Raw genomic sequence first — 9,176 nt, 5'->3', positions numbered from 1 at the left:
GGCGATGGGGAAGAGACAGAAATCTTCAATTAATTAATAAAGAAATAAATAAATTAAAAAAAGAAAACAAACACCATACAAAGTTTTTTTTTTTTTTTAAAAGTTCATCATCTTCTCTGGAGTACATTGGTTCTGCCAGGAGCAGACATGTCTCATTGTCATGTAAAATCTAATTTATTGAAACATTTTAAATGCCATATCCAGTAGGTCTTTGAAATGTTTGAGAAATACCTATCTATCTAAAATATATCTTCGTATATTTAGAAAACCTAACTAAAATTACTATAAATTTGACTATTATAGATGACTACCTACAATTTGTAATTCTGTATTTTAATTATATTCTACATTTTAATGAGCTGTATAAACATGATATTTTAAACAAGAGTAGTAATATAGTATAACCTTAAACTCGTATCAGTAAACTGACATTCATACTAATCTATATATTTTGAGATTAACAGTTGTTTTTTGGATTAAAGTAGATTCAATAATCTCTCCCTTTTTCCTTCAAGATGTGACTACACCGCTGAAAATGCTACTGAGCCGTGTGGCTAACACAGATAAGAATAATGGGCTAATGTAAGTTATAAGAGTTAATAAGAAGCCTGAGCTAATGGGCCAATCAGTTTATGATTAATGTAGACCTCTGTGTGATTTCTTTCAGACTTAAAAACTGCAGGAACTGGGCAGGACAAAAACCCCAGACAACAGAACTCAATCTTTTTTATTTCCTTACTACATTCTCAGAGGGATCTTTGTTCATTTCAGCTTAAAGACTTCTCTTTCAACAGACCTCTCTTAATTTTCCAAGACTCATTTTCCTAATATGTAAACTCAGGTTAAAATTAATGTTCAGCTTATAGGTAAACAGATGTAATGGTAACCAAATTTACATGTTTAATACAATGACTGAGTGAATTAAAGTATATAAAGCATTAATAATTATACTTAGAACTTAAATAAGCACATCCCAAATGTTAGTTCTTACCATTGTCATGTTACAATGCCATAATGAGATGTCTCTGGAATTAAAGGAACTATTTTGCTCATTTAAAAGTTATATCAGCTATCATTTGATTTAATATTCTCAGATTTTTATAATTAATACAACAATTCTGTGGCGAATGTCTGAAATTTTATTTAATGTTTCCAACTAGTAATATTAAAAGAACTTTGTACAAGTTTTGGATGGAAAAAATGTATTCCTCTTTGGGAATGACTTTGACTCTACAGTTTCTTTTTTTCACATTTGCTTAATAAATCTACATTCTCTCTGCTTAACAAAATCTCATCTTTTTGTTCAAAGAAAATAATAGCAGCAAACATCTAATGTAAACCTACATATATGAACTAGTGCACATATAATTTATATATGTATATATATTTATAATTTATTCCTCAAAATAATTACCTAGGGTCTGTATTATCTCTATTAAATAGATAAGTAAAGCTACTTGTTGTGCTAAATGACTTTCTCACTTTGACAGTTCCCAAAAAATAGAGCCAAGAATCAGTTGTAGATATTTTTGGATTGACAATCATCATCCTTTTTTAGGAGAGTCATCTAACCCCAAATGCAAAACTCCTTGATGTTACTAGATGATAGCCACAGTTCCACCTATAATCTATGGACATGAGGAAAATGCATGTCATTGGAAGTCACTCTTTGGTCTGCAAAAATGACAGAACTGCTCCAATACCGATGACATTAGAAAGAAAAGGCAGTAGACTTTAAAAATCATGTTTTCTGTTTTTTTAACCTCATTCTTACAAATAATATTTTTCATAATAGACTTGATCATTTAGAAACATCATTGGTATTCAATTCATGGAGTAAAATAAGATATTAATGACACAACTCAAGAAAAAACACTTTCTTAAAAATATCTCTGCTTCAGTTTTGAGCATGGCAATTATCACCTCAATTAATAATATCCAAAATACTTCTCACCCTCTAATATTTATAAAACACAAAGAAAAGTTAGGCTATTTGTAAAAACAAATTTACTTCAAAATCATTTAGTCTCATTTTCTTTTTGCTTGTTTGTTTGCTTTCTTTCTTTGTTTTGTTTTGTTTTTCAAGATAAGGTTTCTCAATGTTCTTTTGGAGCCTGTCCTAGAACTTTGTAGACCAGGCTGGCCTCGAACTCACAGAGATCTGCCTGCCTCAGCTTCTTGAGTCCTGGGATTAAAGGCATGCTCTACCACCTTCCAGATCTATTCTAAAACTCTTAATGAATTGTAACAAGAATATACTTTCCCACGATGGAAATTCTGATAAAAGTGATATTTTTGTGTGTTTTTATGTGAAAGCAAAGGCTAACTCTCCCCTCAGGTTTTTTGTTCCCTTCATTCCTTCTGCTAAAACTGTTTCTAACTGTTTGACTTCCTCACTTAGACCAGCTGGTATTTCATGCAAATAACTCTAAATATTAACAACATTTAAATACTATTAGAAAATGTAGGTACAGAGCACTTCAAAATTATTATATAAATATTGGTAACAACTTTCAGGTAAAAATACAAATGACATTTTGAAGTCCATGGACAAGAGAAATCATAGTTGTACCTCTGGTTTCAGTGTTAAGGACTATAAGATGATGAGCTGAGTCTACTATATAACCTGTAGTTTTTACACTTAGCAGAGAGTAGCATGGTAAATACAGCATGATAATTTCTGAAGAACAAGCCCTCTCTCCAGACACTGCTTCAAATTTAGTATATATGCTCATATTTTGCCAATCACTGCAAAATTCAAATACAACTTCTTTTATAAATATATTTTAAATTGAGAGATTAATAAACCCAACTATTCCCTACCAACTCTACCTTTACTTCCTCTTTAAGTAAATCATTTATTTACCTTTTAACTAAAATTCATGAATCTTTTTACTGCCTCTCTTGATTTTGACTCCAATGCACCCTTAGGAATCAGCATTAAGGCATTCTGCTTTTGTTTAACGTGAAACTACTGGCTTTGCCGTGACACAAAAAATATTTGTTAGCTTCATTCTCCTACAGTCAGTTGGAAGAATAAATAAATAACCAGGGCAAAAATAAGAAAGTATAAGGAAATATGTTATACCCCTCCACAGATTGTGATATCATTCAAGGAAAAAAGTGTAAAATATTATACTTTAGGGAAAGAAAAGAAGTGTGATATGGAACTCTCAAATCTAAGCATGATAGGAAAGCAGTTCTGTTTTCATATTAATACCTTAGTAACAGCTAAAGGCATAATTTATTTATCCAAATTAAAATATCTATAACGCTTCAAATTAATAAGATTCAACTATAAATCAAGTTAACATCTTAAAACCTTTGAAAACCTATGATCTACTAGAGTGAAAGAATGTGGCTTGTCGATATTCCCTTTTCTCCCTTTGTGCTTTTATTGCCCTATTTTCACCATATGCTACTAACACAACTGTTCCAGGTTATAATTATCACTATGCACTTTTATGTATTTCAAGAATGAGACAAGCATGCAACCATACACATATGTTTATTATGTTAAGCTTATCATTGCTGGTTGTCTTCAATTGTTTCTATGGATTCCAGTGCCCATCTGCTATCCCATATTCATTCCAATCCAGTTCAGTTCACACCCACATCCTTTGTTCTATTATTACCAAATATAAGTCCTTCTACATGTTATAGGTCCAAAATTCATGTGTGGTCTCCCCTCAATATCATCTTGGAATTGTATTCTGAAACCCTCAGAAAAGTCCAATCCTTAAGAGTCCAAATGGCTCTATAGAAAATGATTCAGTTTTTACATATAATCTATGCACATCCTTCCATGTATATTTTTTTCAGTATTTAAGGGACTAACATTGTGTAAATGGGTTGTTACATGAAACTTTTTGGAAAATAATTAAAAGAACACTATTTTTGTATTCAGCACATATGTTATGAGAAAACTTTTTTTCCAGTACTGTAAAGAAGACATAGCCATTAAAACCTTACACCACTCTTGCAGGGTACCCTAGTTTGTTTTCCATCACCCTCACCAGGCTTTTACAGTTGACTGTAGTCCAGTACCCAGGGATCAGATGTGTCCTCTGAACTCCATGGGCACCTGCACTCACACATACACACAACCATACATATATACATACATACATACATACATACATACATACATACATACATACACACACTCAACGTGCATTATACATATAATTAAAATTGAAAAATGTCTTTTAAAAACATTTTCAAAATGCTATTGATTGGATCCACAGGTGTGTAATGCAGTTACAAAGAACATAACCAACTGTGTATGTGCATTTATAGTCATCAAATTGCTTTTTTAATGATTCAAGAAAAGGATAAAATATGTAAATATGCATTTATAATTATATAATTGCTATTATTGATAGACATGACATTTTTGCATAGATTCAAATACCATCTGGTGTCACTAACTGTCTTTGGCTAGAATTTTCTACGGCATTCTTTATCACTTGGGTATGCTGCAAAAATCTTTTTAGTTTTTCCTTACCTGGGATAATTTGAAAGTGAGATTGTTGCATGCAAGGTTGCTGGACAAGAAATGTTCCAAAGGATATTTTGTTGTAGCCAAATTTTTGTTTTGTTTTGCTTTTCAACTCTCAGTATGTTGAGTATGCCATCCATTTATTATCCCTTGCTTTAGATAGATAAGCTATCTGTTAACTTTGCCATTATTTTTTAGATGTAACAAATTTTATCTTACTGCCTTCAATTTTTTTTCTCTTTGTCGTTCAATACTTTTACTATGCTGTCTGCATGTGAATCTATCATTTGATTTCGATTATTCCTATTATTTGATTAACTTTTGGGATGGTAAAATAATGTTGTCAAACTTGGGGAGTCTTTAGTCATTCATTCTTACTTTTCTATTCGTGGCCTCATGGTTTCAGTTCATGTCAGTTAAGGCCTTTGTGGTTGACCTCTGGTGAGGCAAAGATCAGAGTGAAGAAACACATTGAAGTTGCTACCCAGTGGTCACTGGCAAACAAATAAAAGAATGAGATGTGGTGTCTGTATTCTCTTCAAGAGCATAAGCTCAATGACCAAGTCTCTATTGTTTAATGGTTCTAACACCTCCAAAATGTGCCCTACTGTGGAGACTAAGCCTTCAATACATTATCACCAAGAGATTAAGACATAAACCCTTTCACATGTGTGCTTCAGTTATGACTTTACTTTGTATAATAGCTATTTAAATTAACAGTTTCTCTTCTCCAAATTTATTGTCTGACTTACTTTTAGTATTCCTTACCTTGTTCTTTCACATGCCTTCTTTCTTTCTGAAATTTGCTCACTGTAGATAATACATTGTAAGAACTCTGGCTTCGGGGAGGGGGAGTTTAGATAAGATTTTTATTAATTCTTTGTATTTTGATGACAGTCATTCCATATTATTATTTGTAACTCCTCCCAGATCATGCTACAACCCTTTACCCCCCTCCAAATTATTTTCTATTCTTTAATAACCAAATAAGTCCAATTTGTATTGCCTTCATAATCCTGAATATAGGACCATCTACTGGAACATGGTGAAGTATCAATAGTTCCATGCCTAATGGAATCTGGCTGCCTCTTTCCCAAGAACCATCCTATCTATAGGTCTTATGTTAAGACTGGAAGCTAATGAGCCCCTCCCCAATTCACACTGGAATATTAAGTGCCTGTGATCTTTCACAGGTGTCTGATAGGCAGCTCCGGCAGTCATGAGTTCATGAATGTAGCCATCATACCATGTTAATAAAACACTGTTTGATTCCAGTTATCCCTGATTCCTGTCTCTCACCATCTTCTTATCCTTTTCCTGCCACAGTCCCTGTGTCTTGAAAAGGTGACAATATAGATGTCCCAATTATGATTTTTACTTATTCTCTACATTTTGACCATTTGCAAGCTTCTGCATGAGCCATGGTCCAAATGCACAGAGAGGCTTCCTCTGATGAGATCTGAGAACTGCACAGATGTACGAAGTAGAAAGACACAAATTTACATGGTACTCTGTCCACTTAGCAAAATAATGGCAGTAGTTTGATTTCTGGGGCCTGTGAGCTCCCCAATTAAGAGTTCTTGGAAAGGTTAATAGTACTAAGCATGTATTTCCTCTCCTGCTGGAGTGGACCTTAAATTCAATAAGGAAGCCATGAGTTACCCCGTAACAATTATGCCACGATTACACCATTGAGTACATTTCACCATACCAGTTATTATTTTGGTACATAAGGATCACAGTTGAGTAATACTTTTGACAAGGTTTTGTTTTCTTTTACCCTAGCTATTGTATTGGGGTCATTTGTTGGTTAACAGATACTCAGCAGCTCATACTGGAAATAATCACACAGAAAGCATATTATTTAAATCAATGCTTGGCCCATTAGCTCTAGCTTCTTATTGGCTAACTCTTACATCTGAATTTAACCCATCTCTATAAATCTGTGTTTCACCATGTGGCAGTGGCTTACTGGCAAAGTTCTGTCTTGTTCTGGTGGGGCTACATGGCTTCTCTTTGACTCTGCCTCTTTTCTCCCAGCATTCCATTTAGTTTTTCCTGCTTACCTAAGTTCTGCACTATCATCAGGCCAAGACTGTTTCTTTATTCACCAATGGTATTAATAGCATACAGAGGGAAATCCCACATCACCTAGCACCCTCTATAGCACCTTCTAGCTCTATGGAAACTAGCCAGAAATGAGGAATCTTCAGGGTCAGAACCAACTTTACTTCTCCATTCCCCTTGTTAAGTGTGTGTGGTATCTTCAACAACAAGACCTTAACATTAAATGTTGTTGGGAGACAAAGAAAAGTGGCAATAGCCTGCACTGTTTTGAAAGTCTCCAGGAGACCTCTGATAAAAAACTGAAGGATATCACACACCTAGCACTGGGTTTCTGTTTGGCAACCTATGTAAAAGGAACTTGGTACCCTGTGAAGAGTAACTTCAACTGAACACACACACACACATACAAACACACAGAGGTTTAGAGATCTTATGAAATAGTAGTTTTCCATATGACATTTTCTCAGTTAGTTACTAGCCAGGCTGCATCCTGATCAACTTCTGAGATTAGCTGAGACCAGGTACATTCAGGGTGGTATGACCACAGATCATACAGTTTCTTCAAACAGTCTTAATGTCAGTTATCCCTCACCTTACCTGCCATCAATCCTGCCTTCCCATCCCTCTCCCAACTTAAGTGTAATGACTTGCCTATAGTACATCAATACTGTCGACTGCTGCATTGGAAAGAGGCCAGTATCACTTTTCAAAGGGGAAATCCTCAGACATATCTGCAGTCAACCTGGGGTGACTGTGGCTTGGCCAGCATTCTCTTTGTCTCTTTCATTGATGTCTTCATTAAGCTGTCTGTCTCTGCTGTCTACACCCAGCTGTTAATCTCTGCTACTCTCTAGCTGATTGCTCTATTGTTTTTAACACTGTCCTGGGGCACACAATGTTCCACTGTCTGATTCTATTAAATCTGGGCCCGTTCAAAGGAACACCTTGATACAGTCAGTGTTTGGGCTTTGTTCTGACCCTGGCAGGGATAATCTTCACCGTGTCTTTCTTTAATTCTCTATGATAAACTGACTGCCTTACAGTTCAGTTGTGACTCTCTTGGAGTGACCAGTCTCCTATAAATTGATTACTATAAAAAAAAAATCATAGTCTTTAAAGACATCTTAAGCATCACTGAAGTTTTCTCCACATGAAAATATTTCTCCTGCAAAGAAACTTCAAGGTTGTGTATTATAGGACAGATCTCTCTTCCTGGACTATATTCTGAGATACTTTACTGTTGGAGTGATCTGTTGGTGTACTTCTTCCAGAGTGGCATTTCTGTTTAACAGAGCACTACAACAGAGTGATGCCCTCTGGTCTTCTTTGCTTATATGTGCTTTGTGAATGTCCACCTTAGATACTTTGGAAAAGTGCTTTGGGGATTCTGGGCTCATTTTGCTCCTGTGACTAGAATAAAATGTGTGCCTGGTAACAAGGGACTATGTGAAGGGAACCTGGGACATGCCTTCTCAACTTTTCATCTATAATTTATTCTCTACAGCCTATATGAGAAATGCCTGTGACCTGCTCCTTTTAGGAAAGCATGTGGCCCTTGATGGGGAGCTGGGTGCAGAGGGAACTCAGACTTCATTTTCAAGCCTGCCAAGAGTGAACCTTATTTTTCAGCTAGAAGGTGGAGGTGTTGATGGAGCTGCAGGCCGCTTCCTGGCACCCGGCCGCCCGCATGGCTAGCTTTATACCCGAAATAATTACACGGAAACTGTATTCTTTTAAACACTGCCTGGCCCATTAGTTCCAGCCTCTTATTGCCTAGCTCTTACATATTGATCTAACCCATTTCTAATATTCTGTATAGCACCATGAGGTGGCTTACCACGGAAGATCTTAACCTGCGGCTGTGTCAGGTGGGAGAATCATAACAATGACCAGCATGGCCAAATATTCCCAAGAGTGCAATAGTGTCACTTAAATCCAGGGATTAACCAACAGCCATTTAACTGAACTTCAGGTCAGCTTACTAGAAAATCATACATGGTGCTGTGTAGTGATGCACAGATTAATGGAGATGGGTTAAATTAAGATGTAAGAGTTAGTCAATAAGAAGCCAGAGCTAACAGGCCAAGCAGTGTTTTAAACAATGTAGTTTCTGTGTGATTTCAGGGCTGAGCAGCCAGGAACCAAGTGGCCTTCTCACATTTCTGTGAGTTTGAAGCCAGCCTGGTCTACAGAGCAAGTTCCAGGACAACCAGGGCTACAGAGAGAAACCCTGTCTCATAAAAGCAAAACAAGCAAATAAGTAAGTAAATATAAAAACTAGAACAAAAAACTAAACAGCACAATGACAGTTGCCTTCTTCACAGAGATGCAAAGTCAGTTCAATAAATGCAAATCAATAATGTAGTAATTTTATAATATATTTAAGGACAGAAGTTGCATGATTATTTTCACAGATGCAGAAAATGCATATGTTAATGTTTGTTGTGCCTTCACGTAAAAGTTCTGAAGACTTCTTTTTTAGTATTAAAGCATAATTTTTTATTGCTCTTGAAGTGGAGGGGGACCCTTTGTGATTCTCAGTTTCTTTTATTTTTTTTATTTATTTATTTATTAATTAATTAAAGATTTCTGTCTCTTCCCCACCGCC

Source organism: Alexandromys fortis, unplaced genomic scaffold (genome assembly GCF_014885135.2).
Source record: "Alexandromys fortis isolate MF-2015 unplaced genomic scaffold, M_Fortis_MF-2015_v1.1 scaffold_4, whole genome shotgun sequence".
NCBI classification, from domain to species: Eukaryota; Metazoa; Chordata; class Mammalia; order Rodentia; family Cricetidae; genus Alexandromys; species Alexandromys fortis.
This window is presented reverse-complemented; position numbering follows the sequence as displayed.